A 17,991-nucleotide genomic window follows, 5' to 3' on the forward strand; every position below is an offset into this window, starting at 1 on the left:
AAAAAACCCCATGTAAAATATTAAGAAATAAGAATTAAAGACTACCATGAAAATCATCTTTCTGTTTAATTGCAATTCCAAATTCTCTAATAACTGTATGCCTCAATTAATTTTTTGTTTTCTTTCATGCAGTAGAAAAGAAACTACCAGCAGTGCTGAATATCAAATGCAATACTTACTCCAAATAAATCTAAATGCTGTAGAGTGGGTGGCAAATACCAGTATTTTTTTTCCCCATAGCCAAAGATCAATTTTCTGCTGAGGAATCATTTTGGATACTGTGAGATTCACAGTTTAAGTTCTTTCATTTTCCACAATATGAAGACCAGCTTCCCTCTTGTACGCCCTGTTTGTTTTGGGTTGTTTTTGTAAAGTGTAATTCATCTGCAAAACTCTTGAAAATGTACCTAGAGTGCACTTTGAGTTAATTTCTCATTCATTATCAACTACATGTGCAACACCAAATTGATGTCTGTCCATTACCTAGAATATGTTTCGTATAGATTATGGAAAGCTGTTTTTAAATCTGTTGCTCTCTATCAGTTTGGATCAGATGAGATTTATTTAATCTAGAAAGTAGTTCACCCTGAAGCACAAAGGTAGTTTAGGGTTTTTTTTTGGAGGGGAGCAAATTTTTGGTACTTGTGATTTTTTTTTTTTAATAAAACACAAAAAAACCCAACACACTAAAAACAGGCAAAAAAACCCAAAACCAAAAAACTGCAATCAAGGCAGCATTTGTCTATTCAGTGCTTTATAATTACCACCTGATAATTCATATCTTCAGGCTGTTTTCAGAATTAAATAAGTATGTTCAGAGAGATGCATTCGATGAAGGAATTTGAAAGCCAAGAAACTGCAGATTAAATGTTAATAATAATATTTAATTTTAAAAAGTTAAGTCAACTTCTCATTTGTTTGTGATGTTATATTAATACAATCTCTTGCTTCCTCATTGAACAAGAAATATATATTTTTGGTTGTTTTTAAATACTTAAAAATTAAAAAAAAAAAAAGTGAATGCAGAATCCACTATTTGTTTCTTTCAAATTTATAGGCATTGTGATAACTTTTAAAAAGTAATAGTAATTACAGCAAAACTGGTCAGAGGTGTATTTGCAGCCTATTGTCCAAACGAAAAAGCAAATGTCAATTACAGAGAAATATACAACTTGATTTTTCAATAGCTGAGTGTGTTACACTGCAAGAATTGCATTAATAAAAATACATTAGCTAATATAATTTAAATGCCCACAGAAATTAAGAATAAATTGTATTAAATGCAAGTTAAATGATTTTCTCATTTTGTCAGGTTATACATTTTAAAGTGCACTAGCATACATTGAACATTTGCTAAGCTACTATTAGTGCAAATTTCAACATTTTGCAAGTAAAGTCAAATTCTTGATTACTAGAAGAAACTCTTGAGGATTTACAATTAATAGGCACATTTTATGTCAGCATCATGTTTACTATATCTTTAGCATACTCCTAGTCTCCATAATTAAATGTCAATTATCACCTTAGTCTAGCATAGTCTAACATTTTAGGAAGAAAAAAAGTAATAAACATTAATTTAACTGTCACCTCAAGACATTCTTGCATTCAACAGCAGAACAAATGAACAATTTTAAGTATGTATAATGTGAGGGTGCGTAATGAAAAAGAGTTGTCAGAAATATTGTAAATAACTTGTTTCTATATTAAAGCTGTATGGCGTTTTTTTCCTCACCTGCCATCCATACTCTGCCTCCAAACCTTTCCTTAAACTTCACTGAGAAATGAAAAAGACACATACATACAAAGAATATATCTATGTGTGTGTGTGTCTGTGCATGTGTACATACAATATATACTGGCACACACAGAGCTCCAAATTTGCCTTTTTAGCATTTTGTACATAACACTGTGCATGGATGTACTGACACATGTTACACTTCAGGCCGTGTGCCACCAAGCTTAACATCAACTTTTTGACTCTACTAGGATAGGACAAGACAGATAGACATTTTGAACAATAATTTCAAGGCTTCATTGCCTTGGCACTACATGGTTTCATTTGCAGCCTCAACACTACTCTTTTATCTTATGCTTTTTTATCATTCTCATTGAGAATTCTAGGATAGCATTTTTGAATCCTTTCATTCCAGACCATTCCCCCCAACAGTTTACTTTCTCTCTCAAAAGACCAGGTCTCCTTCTGAGAAATAGTTTATTTCTTTTACTCAAAATAGATTTATTAATATTGCCAATATTCCCACCTGGAGTGGTCAGGGAGTAGGAAAATGGAACTATTTCACTGAGTCTCCAAGTGTCTAACAATTAATTAGAAACATCATGGAAAATGTTTAGGGCTAATGAAGCTTTACAGGAAGGGTGAACTGAAGATGCAAAAAAAGAAAGAAATTGCAAATTACAGAATCCATCGCTGCTGGTTTTTCCCTGAAAACATAAGGCAGAGTGAGTTCAAGTTGAAGTAAGAAAATTATGATGGCTAAAGGTAAAAGAGTGGTTAGCATTGCAAGAGTCAAGTGCACTTTTAAACATGGGAAAAGGACTGAAAACCTCGAATATATTTAAAAAGGTCTCTTCTCAGATGGAGAATAACCTGATTCAAATTGAACTATCTCATACTGCTCTTTATTTTTTCTTTCTGTTCTCATTCTGTTATCATCTTTTCTTGCTGTAATCACAACAGAAGCTAATGGAAGAAAATGTGGCCTATCCACCAGATAATATTTCAATCCCAGACAGATTATATGGCACAGAATAGAGAGAGTTACAGTCAAGTGGTCTTTTGAAATTTAATGAAAGAATGGAAAAGTAATCTTTCTTGTAAGAAGGAAAGTATTTCATTGGAGAAACAATAAAATCAATTACATAAATTGCAACATAAGCATAATAAAAAGCTTCAGTTTTAACATTGTGTTTAAGTTGTCCATCTAAAATTAACATACCCAGCTAAATACCAAAAAGGTAAAAATAAATATTGAAAAAATTAGTAAGAATATCTGTGTAGAAATTTCTATAACTGTCTCATGATGTAATAGAAAAAATCAGGCAGAAGGAAAAATAAAAATATAAAAGAGTTGATCACTGAAGAAAATAAACTCTTCGACTGGGTATAACACATAATAGCCAAATAGCTTTTTCTAAGATGTTCGGCATAACATAGTCGTCAATCATGAAATAAACTGATCTGATAAAGTATGACATGACCTAAATAAGAAACTAAAACCCCCCAAAATTTTTACAGCTAAAACAATATGACACATGTTTAAGGAAATATCCTGTTAAGCTTTGAATAATTATATAATTCTTGAGGAGGACAAAAATATGGATTTCAGGATATTCTAGTTAATGTTGTCTCCTCAGTTTCCAACATTTGTTAGCCTCAAAGAAATCAAAGACAGAAAAATTCCTAAATTATCTTATTTTCACCCAGAGTACTTGGGTAGGTGTCATCTGTAGCCCTCACCTTTTCTATTGCTGCAGTTACTCTGTCACAGAAGGCTGGAACAGGCATAATTTACTGTTGATGAAGTTGCTTCCAGTGTCCAACCATCCTCTGGGTGAAGAACCTTTTCCTAATATCCAACCTAAGCCTCCCCTGACACAAGCTTTACACCATTTCCTTGGGTCTTGTCATCAGCGAACACAAAGAAAAGATCTGTGCCTGCCTCTCCTCTTCCCCTCACAAGGAAGTTGTAACTGCAATGAGGTCTCCCCTCAGTCTCCTCCAGGCTGAAGAGGCCAAATGTTGGTAAAAATAAGGTTTTAACACAATGTATTCAGGAATATTTTATTTTATTTTATTTTATTTTATTTTTAAATCTACACAAATTAAAGAATGCAGAATTAGGGAGTTTTTAATCTTGCTGTTCAAATATTTCTCTTATCTGTTAGTGTCATGATGGATTTTAAATTCTTTTTTTTTTTTTTTTTTTTTTTTTTTTTTTTTTTTTTAATAATTCAGTAATTCCTTGTGTGTTGTTTGGGGTTTTGAGGATATTTTTTAAAATTATAGAATTTAGGATTTTGTTGTACATTTTTAATGTATATACATGGGAAAATGTTCATAAGCTCTTAGTATTATGAGAAAACCTGCATGGAGATTTAGGTAATTAAAAAAAAAACATATTCCACCTCATAGTGACTCAGGTAAGGAGAGGATAATCACCATGAGAATTGATTCTGTTTTGCTTTGTGTTTAATAGAAATAATCAATACTTGCTTTAACTATTTTTCTTTCTGTTCAGAAGACTTTACAAAAACACCCACGGAGGTCCAAGATTTCCTGCATAGGTAAAATTGTCTGTGTGCTGTACCATTATATAGCTAAACATTACAAGACAGAGAGATTTCAGAAAGAATCTACTTATACCCATGCATCAAATATACATATACCCATGCAGAAGTCTACAGAAGTTCTGTATCAGATACAAAATAAAGTGGTATTTCTGAGCAATGATGACTCAGACATGCGTTCAGCTTGCCATGTTGAATGTTGCTTGAACTTCTTATATATTTTCAATGTACATTTTATATAGAGCTCCTAGGTGGTAATAGGAACAAACACATTTTTTTCTCAGTTGTCAAGTAAGATGAAAACTCTGTGTCTGTGATGGAAAATATATTTTTGGAGTCCATATGATCTGGTTCAGGTCACATATTTCAAACTTAATTTCCTTTTACTCTCATGAGTCAATAGACTCATAATTGCAGGCAGCCTGTAAAGAATTTATGAGGAATTACACTGGCTCTGCAAAAGGTCTCAAAAGATTTTCACCTATACGATGTGGAAGGCTAAGGCTGTCATGAATGTATTCAGCCCTCAACAGTGACATCTCTGCCATTACAATAGTCAGTTAGGCACCTCTTGAGGAAATTCAGGGAGAGTAATGGAACCCTCTTACTGGGACAGGAATTCCCAGAAGGGTTTTTTAAAATTTTAGTCCCTGTATTTAGTGTTGGAAATATGATTTCACATTTTCTTTTTAGGTTTTCTACTAGAGGGCTTGGAGTTTTAAGAGTCCTAGTCAGCAGGAATGACCTGCATTCACGCACATGATATCATTTGTGAAATACATTGCAACATTCTTTACATTAGTAATCTTACTCTAGGATGTATACTTGACTCAGTCTATCTACTTGAATAATATCTAGCAGAACACTAATTAATTTTTTGTCTTCTAAATGCCAGTCCAACTGTGAGTGGTTCACTATATCAGTTCCCTTTCTACAAGCTTGGTTTATGAACCAAAAGCTACTGAATAATGTGCACTTTACCTGGGAAAAAAAGCTGGAATTAAATTTTACCTCTCGATATTAATTTTGCACTCTCCTTTCAGTAAGTGTTTTAAATAATTGGATTTGGTTTAGTTTCAACCCTTTGATTTTTTATGTTGGCTTTATTGCAAGGAGTAATTGCTTTTCAACCCACTATTCTGTTTGACTCAACTTTTTGGTCATTGGATTCTTTTACAGGACGTGGTACAGGAAATGTTATTGAAACATTTATTTTTTTGTTCAATTATTTTTATATCTATTTAAGCGTGATTGAGCTTGTCTATAACTTTTGGACTATTGGCTGGAGAATAAAGCCTCTTGTTGACTGTTTATTTTTGGAAAACAATTTTTATTCTCACAATAAAAATAGTTTCCAGAAGGCTGTGCTGAGAGAACACAGTATCAAGAATAACTGCTGTAGCAGTTATTTTTGGTATAGTATTTGCCCTACCTCTGTCACCTATCACTTCACTTGCAATGTGAACATAGCTGAGTCTTTAAAATCACTTCTGTCCATTAAAGAATGAGTCCTTCAGAACTGTACTATCCCCTCGGTAGAAACATCTAGAAACCTGAGATATAAAGGGCAAATGACAGATATGCTGCTCTGGAGTAAAATACATGCATTTTTATATAAGTAGGTAAAACAGTATGAGTAGGTTAAAAAAAATTCCTCTATTATTCTTTCACATTTATTTACTATTATTGCTCTACTTTACTAATTCTGTTTATTAAATGAATAAAAGAAGAAAAATGAAAGTTAGTGTTGGAATTGTGTAATACAGAAGTTTCCTATGAAGATATATACAATCTTACCCTGTAGTATTTGGCAATGATACAGTATTTAACTTAAATAATCAGCTGTAAGATTTACATGGATGCAAATCTCTTGTTAATCTTGGATAAACAGTAATATTGTCCGATATGGAGGTTTTGTTATTTTCTCTCACTTTTCACTCATTTCCTCACACCATTGTACCTCCAACAGTCATTACATAGTACTGCTTGTATCTGTTTATTACTGGAGTGTTTCAAAACTATACCTTTTTTAAAAATATATATATTACTCAAATTGCTAATGTTATCATCTGTGTATATTTAATATCAACCCTGGGTGTGATGGTAGTAGACACCTAGCAAATTTCATTTAAAAATCTATTTGCAAACCTAAGGGCTAATATGTATATAAACAATTGGTAGGTAATTGACACCTTTATATTCCATAGCCCTTTAGTGTGGAAAATTACAAATTTTTTTCTCATTTTGTTGCCATTAAAATTACAGAAAATGGGTCTCGTTCTTTGTAACATTAACTTCATTATAGAAAATACCAGTACCGAAAAATATTCATCATTACAGTCAGTTGTACAGAATCATTCAAAAAAAATTGTGTATAAAATGATATTGTCCAAATGCTGTGGTTTTTTTGTAATATTTTCTCTATGAAGAGTTCTTTACTGTAATGGGATATTGACATGCAATTCTTTATGGTGACCTTATGTTTTTTAATGCCCCATCCATGGAAAAATCATGCAGAAACATAGTGCCAAACAGAAGAAAAAGTTACAAGCAAGTCTACCAGCACATAATCGTGCTCAAAATTACAATACCTGTCTCTTTGGTTTTTTGCTGAGTAATAAATCTATCAGACTATTAGGCATTATTTTTAAGAAGCATTCCTTCATTTCTTAACCTCAGAGCTTCTGTACTTGACAAAAGTACTTAGCCAGTGATCACAAGAAGGTTGGTTTCATCTGGACCCTTGGAGTTCATCTATCTGAAATAAACAGAAAATAGAATGCCTTATACCCAAGTACCTAACATGCAGCCTCATGAGCTGAAGTGGTCTCAGACATAGGATAGAACTTGAGATGGAGTCCTAAGCAGTGAATTATCAGCAACTGAGGAGCATTCTTCCACTATTTTGAGTGTGAAAAACATAATGATAATATGTTGGTGTTCACATTGCCAGTTTTTTAAATCTTGCTACCAACCATCCAACTTATAATCAGACCTCTGAGGCTCTCCCTGTAAGAAGTGAAGAATCATGACTTTTTCAATTTCTTCAACAGTGAATAAAGATTCAAATTATTCATTTAATATTTCTGCTACTACATTATTATTTCAGGGAGCTTTTTTTTTTTTTTTTTTTTTCACTTATCTGTGCAGGTTTCCTGCCTTTGTTGCCTTTGGAAAGAATTTATTAATGGCTTTTATGCCTTTTGAAAGTTGTTCTCCAACTCTATATTTTGACTGCCTTTTATATTAAACCTGCTGGAATTTTTACTTCTTTCATTTTCTTCAGTTGCACACAATTTCACTTTCCTGAATTATGTCTTCTTGAATTAAATATTTTCTATGACTCAGCAATTTAATCATGCCAACTTTTTTCTCCATTTTTTTTTTAACTCCCTAGGCTATTTTCATGCAGTTTATTTCTTTGAATTTACACATAAAGTCTTGGATTTCTTTTCTCATTGCTTCTAAAAGGACATTAGATGCAAGTATATTGTAATTTCTATGCTAGATAGTTTTTTGATGGCAACCTTTCAAATAGTTTCCAACTCTGTTAAACAATGAGTTCTTCTAATTTTTTTTTTTTATGTTTTCTTACTAACGACTTTATTTTTTTATTTATCATGATATATACACAACAGGAGTGTAAAAGTACTGCATGAAAAAGTTCATGGTCATTAACTACTGTCAAATACTAATATGTAATATTCTAATATCCACAATTTAGACAATGAAAATGTTTTGTATTTAAAATTCCTCTTGAAAACAGTGATAAACCAATGAATATACCATTTGAAAATCCTCCCTTGAAAAAAGCTGAAATTAAAAAAATGTATAAAACACACAAATTTACTTTCTTACCTGCCAATGAGTTTTCAGCTGCCTTATACAAAAATTGATCATATGCTTTTTGTTTTCAAAGTTACTTTCAAAAACATTTGTGGAAGAGTAGCACGCCACATGTCTTTCCTTGAAAAAAGAAATCATGATACATGCTTATAATTTTCTCTGGGAATCAGATTCTATCACTGTTGCTTGTTCACATCAACTGCAGAATTCCAAGCCCATCTTGTTCCCTTTGGGACAGAGAACTCCAGTCAAGCATTCTCTGATACTCAAGACCCTGATACTGTCGTGGCAGGGAAAGATATGTACAGGGAGTAACAAATTACACTGGAGCACGGGCACAAACTGCCTAAACTGTTGTGGACAGTTTACTGTTACTGATGTGAGAGAAATCTTTTCTAATGTTGTTTTAAACCATCACACAATGAGTTAAAGTTGTGACAATCAGCATTAAGACCATTGATATAATTAAGACTGAGAGGAATGCAAGTAGATTAAGCACAAGCAAAAGAGAAAAGGGGAACGCTCACTTGCCATGTAGGGAAACTGTAACACCATAAACCATTTATTTTATCCAGTAGTGGGATAGGGGAGGAAGCTACAGGAGGAAGTGGAGGACTTACCAAAGAAGAAGTTAAGCCTAGGAAGAAGGGAGGATGGACAGAAAATTGATTTTTTAGTTTTAGCTTTATTTATCACTGGTTTAATCTATTTTTAATTGGAAATAAATTAAATTAAATTAAACTTCCCTAAATTTAGTCCATGTCATCTGTGACAATAATTGGTAAGAGTTTCTCCTGTCTATATCTCAACCCAGAAGTTTTCCATCATGTTTTCAGCCTCCTTGTTTTTAAGAAGGAGGAATGAGCTAGAGGCAGCCAGCCAATATCAAGTCAATCATGAACAGAAAAAAAAAGATTAAAAGGTAATGGAGTGACTTATGAGGTCACAAAATATTTTAGATTAGGTAACATCAAGATCTGGTTATGTGGATATGCATTTGTCTATTAAATATATTCATATAACACCTTAGCTTCACAAATATTTTTAATTTTTGTAGGAAGGTTGTTTGAGCAAAATAACCTAGCTCCCCAACAACATCAGTGTGTCCAATTACATTCCTGACCATGAACTAGAAATTGCATTTGTAAGCTTACAGTCCTCACCCCACTTTAATCTCTAAGTACATAATTATTTATGCAGTACATAATCACATGAGAGGAAAAATCCATGTTTATAGACCTTGACCAGCAGACATGTTACTTGATGTACAGTTCATTTCCAAACAAGGATTTAAAAGAAAAAACACAAACCAAGCTTGTGTTGTGAGTTTAAGAAAAATAGCATTACTTATAATTACAAGATGGTGAGTAATACAGGGAAAATAACCTCATCACTTTAAAACTGAGTAAGGAAAAAAGTTGTGCAGTGTGAGATTATTACAACTTTCATATTTGTACAGTTTTTGCCTATACATCTGCTTAAGACAAATCAACACTCATTTATCTTTTTTTTATTGCTTTCTATATTTTAAGAAACAATAGGTTTGTTGCTAAAAGAGAATATTACATCAAAAATGATGTAAACCTACTGAGCACTTTTTCTATCAGCTGTGCTCTCAGTCAGCAAAGCTCTTAAAAACCATAGTTAGATCTTATCACCTTTCAATTTAGCTGGAAAAGAACTACCCTGCGAGAGTAGAGGTATATGCATAGATAGCCATAGCTTTTATGAGAAATGGAGAGAATTTATAGTTATTATCTGTTTAATCACACCTGGAGACAAGAGAAAATGCAGGTGCCTTAATGAATCATGCCCCAAAATAATTCAGACACTTCTTGAGATTTCCCACAGTTTTTGCAAAATTACACTGTACCTTACTCATGTTTGCAGTTAAGCACATAGGTAAAGACTTACGCACCACTGAAGCACATTTTTAAAGTTTCTTCTGCTGTTTGTCAAACAAATTGTACTTTCTAATCCAGCAAAGCATCACTGGTCAGAGAGGTTTCATTGTTGAAATGGCAAACACAGTGTTAAGTAAACAAGGAATATAAACAGATTAAGGTAGATGACAAAAGTAACAGAAGCTTGTGTTTCTGGAAAATTCATTGTTGTGGTTTGACACTGGCCAAACGCCAGGCATTCACAAAAGCCATTTGCTTATTCCCTCTTGCTACAGTTGGTTAGAGGAGAAGGAAAAAAATTAACAAAGGGTTCATGAGTTGAGATGAGAACTGGGAGAAAAAAATGCTCTAAGGGCAAAACAGGTTCAAATTTAATGATATAAATTAAATTTATTATTAACACAGAGTCAGAGGAAAATAATGAGAAGTAATACAAGCCTTAAAAACACCTTTTTCCCCTAGCCCCTCCTTCTTCCCACCGATAGCTCATGGAGACAGGGCATGGGGGTTTTGGTCAGTTTGTCACTCAAGATCTTTTCCAGTTTGCTCAGAGAAAGGAGTCTTTTCTTTGTTATGCTGTGGGGTCCTTCCACCAGCAAACAGCCTTCCCAAAACTGTTGCGGCGTGGGTCGTCCATCCATAGGGTGTAGTCTTTTAAGGATAGGCTTCTCTAGTTTGTGAAGGAATGGCCCTCTCTCTTTATTTCTGGAAGCAGGGGCCCTCTCTCTCTATTCAGGTCTCCCACTAGACCACAGCTTTCTCTAACAACCACCTGCTTCAGCATGAGCACTTTTCCCATGGGCTGTGAGTGAATCTGTGCATCCTCTGTAGACTCCATGCATTGCAGGGGACAGTTTTTTTCATCATAAACCTCACCACAGCTTGCAGAGGAATCTCAGCTCCGATGCTTGAAGCACTTCCTCCCCCACTTTCTTTTCCACTGGCCTTGGTGTTGCCATGTTGTTTTCCCTCACATGTCCTCTCTTCCTCCTCTTCTCTGACCAGAGGAAAGGCTGGTGTTTGGAGTTACTATTGTCAATGAGTTCCACTAATTAAAAGATTCTTGCAAGATCTCACAGCATCAAGAATTTGATCTCATCTATGTTCCGTGTCAGGGAGTCTCTCATCATGCTTCCCATACCAGCCAGGCAGTCTCACCACCATTGCATGGACAGTGGTGGCCACTATGATGCTAGTGCCATTTAATGCCTCTCTTCATATGAGGCACTGGGAACGGGAAGCTGCTTCTGCTGCCCTTGACCTTCTGCCTGCAGTGTGGTTGGCCAGGGGCAGCCAGGCAGGCAGGCAAGACTCATTGTGGATCACTCCTAGATGGCGGCAGCTGTGGTAACGCATTGCTGGTAAAAACCTGGGCATGGGCTGTTTAGATTTTCTTCTAAAATATGTTATCACAGAGGTGTTACCAGCCTCATGAATTGGGCCAGCAGCATGTCCATCTTCAGAGCCATCAGAGACTGGCTCTGTCAGACATGGTGGAAGCTTCCAGCAGCTTTTCACAGAAGCTACCCCTGTGGTTCCCCCACTACCAAAAACCAGGCTGTGCCAAACCAACACATTCATAAAACAGATGGCTAAAATATATAGGTAAGGAAAAAACAATGGAGAATTAAGGGAAATGGTATTCAATGATTTAGCTTTGCAGAAATCAAAAGTGGCAGTCAGCCTCAATCGAGCTGGGGAAAGAGGGAAGGTTCCCCTTCAGACTTCATTTTACTAACAGCCAAAAAGAAGCTAAAAATCTCATACCAATTGTTTTTCTGGCAGTTTTTAATATTAAGTGTTGCCCAGACCTATTACTCAGATATCACACTGCTATGTGTTTCAGTACTGTGTATTCAATCACAAAAAACCAAAACCCAAATAAAAAACAAAACCAACAAATAAAACACCTTTTTTTGCAATTTAAACTGTAAAACATCTTCAATTACTGTGTTTTCAAATACAGTCTCAAGCATCTGCACAAACCCATATCCATTTTTTTCTGCTGTAAAACCATAATGCTTACATGACAGTATTTGCACAGGTGAGATATGCAACTAATAAGTTGTTCCAAGTTAGAGATATTAGAGATATTGAATTAATGGATGATGCAGACTTTTACAAAATTTTTGTTGCACAGAGTCTTTAAAATGAAACTGAAGTTTATGCTGTAAGTTCCTGTCCACATTAATGATTAAGTATGACTGATTAATGAGCAGGTATCTGTTGTTTGGTAATATCTCTAAATGTGTAATCAAATCAGAACCCAGTCAAGTCTTGCTATTCTGTAGGAAAACATGGGATGTGCAGTAAAGGAAGGAATAGGTAGATATTCTTCAACTATCTGCTGAATAAATAACATAATACAGATATAAACAGCACTCATAAAACACATTTGCTTTTAAATTCTCAGCAGTTTGCATAAACATTTGCAAGTTGGTGTTTTTTAGTCTGGAGAAAAGGAGGTTCAGGGGAGACCTTGTCCCTCTGTACAAATATCTGAAAGGAGGTTGTAGTGAGGTGGGTGTTGGTCTCTTCTCCCAAAAAGCAGTTGACAGAACAAAAGAGAATGGCCTCAAGTTGAGCGAGGATAGACTGGATATTAGGATTTTTTATTTTTTTTATTGAAGAGGTCATCAAGCCATGGAACAGGCTGCCCGGGGAAGTGGTGGAATCACTATCCCTGTAGATCTGCACTTAATAATATATTTTAATGATGGACTTGGCACTGCTAAGTTTGCTGTTGAACTCAATCTTAGAGGTCTTGATGGTTCTAAGGTTCATGATATTATTCTACACATTTATGCCATCTCTCTCCAACTACTTAATACACAAATTGAAAGGATTTTACTATGTACATCCGTAATATTTTTGAGCTCCGCATCCAAATGTAGACCTTTAGGTGTTATTTACTTCAGATAGTTCAGCTGTTCTCTGATGTCAGACACCTCAGATATTCATTGTGGCAACTGGCTAAAGACCTTCTCAGAGGATATTCTAAAAGTACCTCATCAGACACCATTAATATATTGGAGATGCATAGATTAATACCAAAATATCTGTGTCCATTTTAATGTGTTTCTTGATTTGAGGCACTTTGGTTTGCTGACCATATTTCTGACCATTTGTCCTCAAGAAGTTTTCAAAGGGTTACCAATAAATACCATTGGCTTCAGTTGGTTATCTGAATTTCCAGGCGTCTTACAGAAAAATCTTGTTGCATCAAAAATCCCAATGTACTGGGAAAATAACACAGAAGTAAAAAATTCTTCCTTAGTACATATTCAGACCCATGATTACCTTTTCTTTCACAGCTCAGAAAAATTTTAAGACCCTATGTCCTTATCTCACTTCATCTGAACAAGAAAATTAAAAAAAATTGACCTTGTAAGAAGAAAGATGCAATTTATGTTCTCATACTATTACATCAAAATAGAAATGAATTTTAGTTTACAAAAATGCTAATACCTTGATTAGTTGTTTTGATTCAGTTTGCATTTTAGTAACAAGCAACACAGACTTGATAAAGCATTGTATCTGTACAGCCCTCAATGGAATTAGATGCTAAGTATTTTTGTCAGAGAAACTAAGAAAAGTAAAATCTATGATTAGAAGTCAATATATACAAGAAGTTGATTATCTGCTGTTGCAGTAAGACCTATCAAAATTATATGATTCTCAGAACTGCTGAGAATGTACTGATATTCTTATTCAACTGGGAATAACGTGTGTTCAGTGTCTCTGAAAAAGAAGTCATTTAAAATTGATTTGGATGTCTAATAATGTCTAATTGAAGAACTCTCTAAACGGAATACTAGAGTGAAAACTTGAGAGTATGAAGGAAAACACATGACGTCTGGGACTGGGGTTTAGAAAAATCTTGAAAATTGTTTGAGTGAAAGGAGGCACTTGTATTCATGGTCTCTTTTCTTTGCATACCTATGCTACCTTTATTTATTATTCATCAACAGGTATTTTCCAGGGTAAGTGTATCACATTAAGGAACAGCACAACTTGCAGAAAGCCATCTAAAAATCAAATTCATGTTCTCGTGAGAGAGTTGTAAAAAAGTACATAGAAATTATTTTCCTTTTTCCTTTGTAGTGACTGAGATTTGTATTATTAGACATTTTTGCCTCTTGAATAATGTCAAACTCAGGTAAGAAATACCATGCCATTACTAGAAAATGAAAATAAAAAACAGTACATCAGATTTCTAGAAAATAAAAATTCTTAGTAACACTCCTAGAAAATAACTACTTTGATAATAGGCAGTCATAAGTATAGGAACTACTGATGGTAATCTAAAGGTTCAGTTTATATTCATTACTGTAGTTAGTATTTATTACTGTAGTTCTGGGATCTGAGATATTATTTTGTAGTTATTTATTTCACTGGAAAGTGTCATGTTTCAAATAAACAATGTAGTGCTTACTTATTCACTAAGTTTAGTCATGGTTTTTTTTTATAATTATACCTTTTTGAGTTTTTGGTTGGGTAAAGATAACACTCCTGACAGATTTCAATGCCACTTCCAGCAACAATGCACTTCACTAAATCTTGCCTTGCTTCATCGTTTTCATTAAATAGGACTTACAGCAATTTTTCTGTTTCTGTCTTGTTTCTGGCATTCTGTGATCTTTAATATGATCCTTCTTATCTACTCATATTAGATGATTGCACATTTTCCAGCTTTGATCTATGCAAGTTGCAATTGGCCTGACTTGCTTGATGTTAGCATTCCTTCTGCCTGAGACAGTTTCTAAATTGCTTGTCCAGTTTCTGGGTTGTTTTTTTTTTTAAGCAAAGCATATTAATGTGTATGCTGTAATTGAAAAACAGATATCCTAATGACTTCAAAATTACTATATCCGTGCAGCTTGTGAAATGGCAAATGGCTTTGCTTTCCAAGCCTTCCTTTTCCTGCTGAGCAGCCTTTTTCACACTTTCCATTGCAAAGTCTGTTTTTTTCTTCAGAAAACCCTAAAATGCATTCCTGCACTGCCTTTCAGGGTATAAGAAGCTAACATGTTTGCTATGAATAAATTGCTGCTTACTGGATATTTCTGACAAAGTTTGACAGTAACATCAGTGAGTCTGAGACAGTTACGTTTAGTAAATCTGTAGATGTATAATGCAAAATGCTTTGCTCCTTTCTCTGTTCCATCAGGGTATACATTGTCATTTTGTTTGAAAAGTCATAATCCTTTCATAGCTCAATAACCTTGTATCTTTTAAGAAAAAAGTTGTCTTGTATTAAACAAAGATTTATTATTTTATAAATGCAATAATGGCCCAAGGCAAATGTCAGATTAGTAGGATTTTGGTCCAGTTACTTGTGTTCTGTGCTGCAAGAAGTACTGGCAATAGAAGTAATAGTAACAATCTCTCACCATGGTTCTTTGAATCATAACTCAGCCTTTATTTATTTAAGCCATCTGTAAGACAAGAGAATACTTTATTTCTTCTGCTTATTCAGTTAATTGTCCCTCCTTTTGTGCATATCAACATAGTTACCAGCTAGAGCAAACTCATATTGAATTTCAGTATGGCAATCATCTGTCAAAAACAGGACAAAATCCATTTTCCCTGGGTTGCATATTGACCCACAGGCAAAACTCTTGCAAGAATGTGACTACTTGGCATAAAAGGCAGTTTGCTGATTATCTAGTGCTCTTTTGCTGAGGTAACCTGTACTTCATGTAGAGGTCATCTGGTCAATGCAAAGACAGATTAAAGATCAAATTTAGATCAAGTTGCTCAGAGTTAACCCAGTCAAGTTTTAAATATAAACATGAAACTTCCATCATATCTCTGTTGCAGTGTTTGATCATTCTCTTAGTAAGATTTTTGTGCCCTTATGTCTAGTTAGAATTAATATATTTAAAATTTTTGTCCATTTTCTTTTATGCTTACATTGTGCTCCTCTTGGAGAAGTCCAGCTTCTCTATAATCTTCAGGTAATTCTTCATGTCTAAATTGTTTCTGCTTAATGTATATTCCATTTTATATTGACATGCTAGATATTCTAAACAATGTATTAAATAGTAGCAATAATGTCAGTAAAGAATTTTTTAAATAAGAAAAGGTCAAAATTTTGTCAAATTCTATAAGAAATGTGTATTCCCAATGAAAAAAACCAGATTTGACAAAAAAAAAAAAAAAAATAAAAAAATAAAAAAAAAATAAAAAAATAAAATAAAAAAAATTGTGTTAAGACTATAATGATATTAAATTCAGTTCTCACGTGGCTAAACAGATTCTTATCCACCTCTGGGTAAATAATTTGTATAAGACAAGCTGAGAAAAGAAGAAAAGACCGTGACCATCAGGGCCTCTCTCCTCAAAGCCTGAGAATTGATGATTTTTCTCCATTTCACAAGAGAATTTAAATTTAATTGCATATCTTCCTTGCTATGCATACAGATAAAATAGTTTATGACTTTTAGAAACTGTATCTTATAAACATAATTTCACACTTTCTATAAAAGTATCAAGACATATGCTTATATGAGTTGTACAACATTTTGAGATATAATACTCAGTAAACTTCTGACATACAGATATGAAGCCTTACATTGGTGAGTTATGTGTCTTAGTGCTGTATAAAAAGTAAAGGTCATTGAATTTACTAAAAGGAAATCAAAGGATAAACAGGACATTCAATAAAAGGTAGTGTTTATTAGGAGTTTTTTGTTCCACCTAATCATCTGTAGTACCATTTCATTTAATTATCACATTGTCTGTCCTTGTGCAACTCCAGAAGATCAAATGTATACATTCATTGACCAAAAACTAGCACCATAAATGTATTTGCTGCAATGCACCAGCAAAGCAATTCCAAAAACTGCAACCATTCATTAACATATCCTATCTGGGCATTTTGACCTTGTTCCTGCTATTATAAAAACTGATGTCCTACAGCCTATATTTAGAAAGTCTTCAGGTTATTCATTTTGCAGAGAAAGTTGTTCTGTAAATAAATAGTCCAGAGAGAGACACAAATTCAAAAGGTAAAGAAGCATCATTTCTAGAAAGAGCATCAATCTGAAGCTAAGACAGTAGAGATTTTCCAAATCAGTCTCCTTTTCTTCATTCTCCATGTTATCAATATTTTTCTGCACTATGGCCTAGATCTTCCCCATTTCAAAAGATCTTTTTTTCTGATTTCAGAAACCAAACTAGAAAACTATTTTCTAGTCCCACCACTTAGATATAATTCTAAAATAAATAAATGCAGATAGATACATCAGTCTAACTGTATTTGTATGGGAGAAACAAATCCTTTAAAGCCATGTTAATCTTTCTGTAAACATCCTTTTCTGCAGTGCTTCTTGTGCTGCTTTGCAGATCTACAAATCTGATAGGCTACACAGTGCCTGCCAAAATGATAGAGACAAAGGAAAACAAAGGCCAAAACACTTTTACTTCTACAAAATAAAGGGCATACATCTTACTTGTAGACAATCTCTGTATTGTTATCTTCTATTTGGTGGAGACTATCTCGTTAAAAGATCTATGCCTTATCTTATGCATGGCGTGCTGTGGATGAACATTGACCTTAGATATAACAAAAATGATAAATTATCATTTCCTTAGTGAAGGCTTGCAAGCAGCAAGTGTTATCAATTTTAAAGGAACTTTACAAGTACAAAACATGTCAGGAAGATCTTATCTGCTTATCTATATTGCCTGACTCTCCATCCGTTGGGAAAACCTATAACCATAGTATTATTCATCAAAGAATAAATAAATTAATAAAGTTGTATAGCTCTACTCTTTGGGTTTTTTTGTTTTTTAAGTAACAGTATGGTTAGATATGGTTTTATATAACACTTAAAAAAACTTAAATACTCAAAACTCAGAAATATTTTTGGATAAGTGAAGTAAATCTGGCAATATTTTCATCTTGTGTTACAGAACCATTCTAGAA

The 17,991-nt window shown here is 33.9% G+C and overlaps 1 long non-coding RNA gene across 11 annotated transcripts in view; it reads right to left on the minus strand.

Moving 5' to 3' along the window:
• The window catches only part of LOC310907521, a 97,138-nt gene that overhangs the window by 67,168 nt on the left and 11,979 nt on the right, over positions 1-17,991 (minus strand). For all 11 annotated transcript variants that reach the window (XR_014589634.1, XR_014589635.1, XR_014589636.1 and 8 more), the window contains exon 2: positions 6,900-7,066. This is a non-coding gene — a long non-coding RNA (uncharacterized lncRNA). The remainder of the gene's footprint in view (positions 1-6,899; positions 7,067-17,991) is intronic.

This window comes from Zosterops lateralis (assembly GCF_965231275.1).
Source record: "Zosterops lateralis genome assembly, chromosome: 1".
Classification (NCBI taxonomy): domain Eukaryota; kingdom Metazoa; phylum Chordata; class Aves; order Passeriformes; family Zosteropidae; genus Zosterops; species Zosterops lateralis.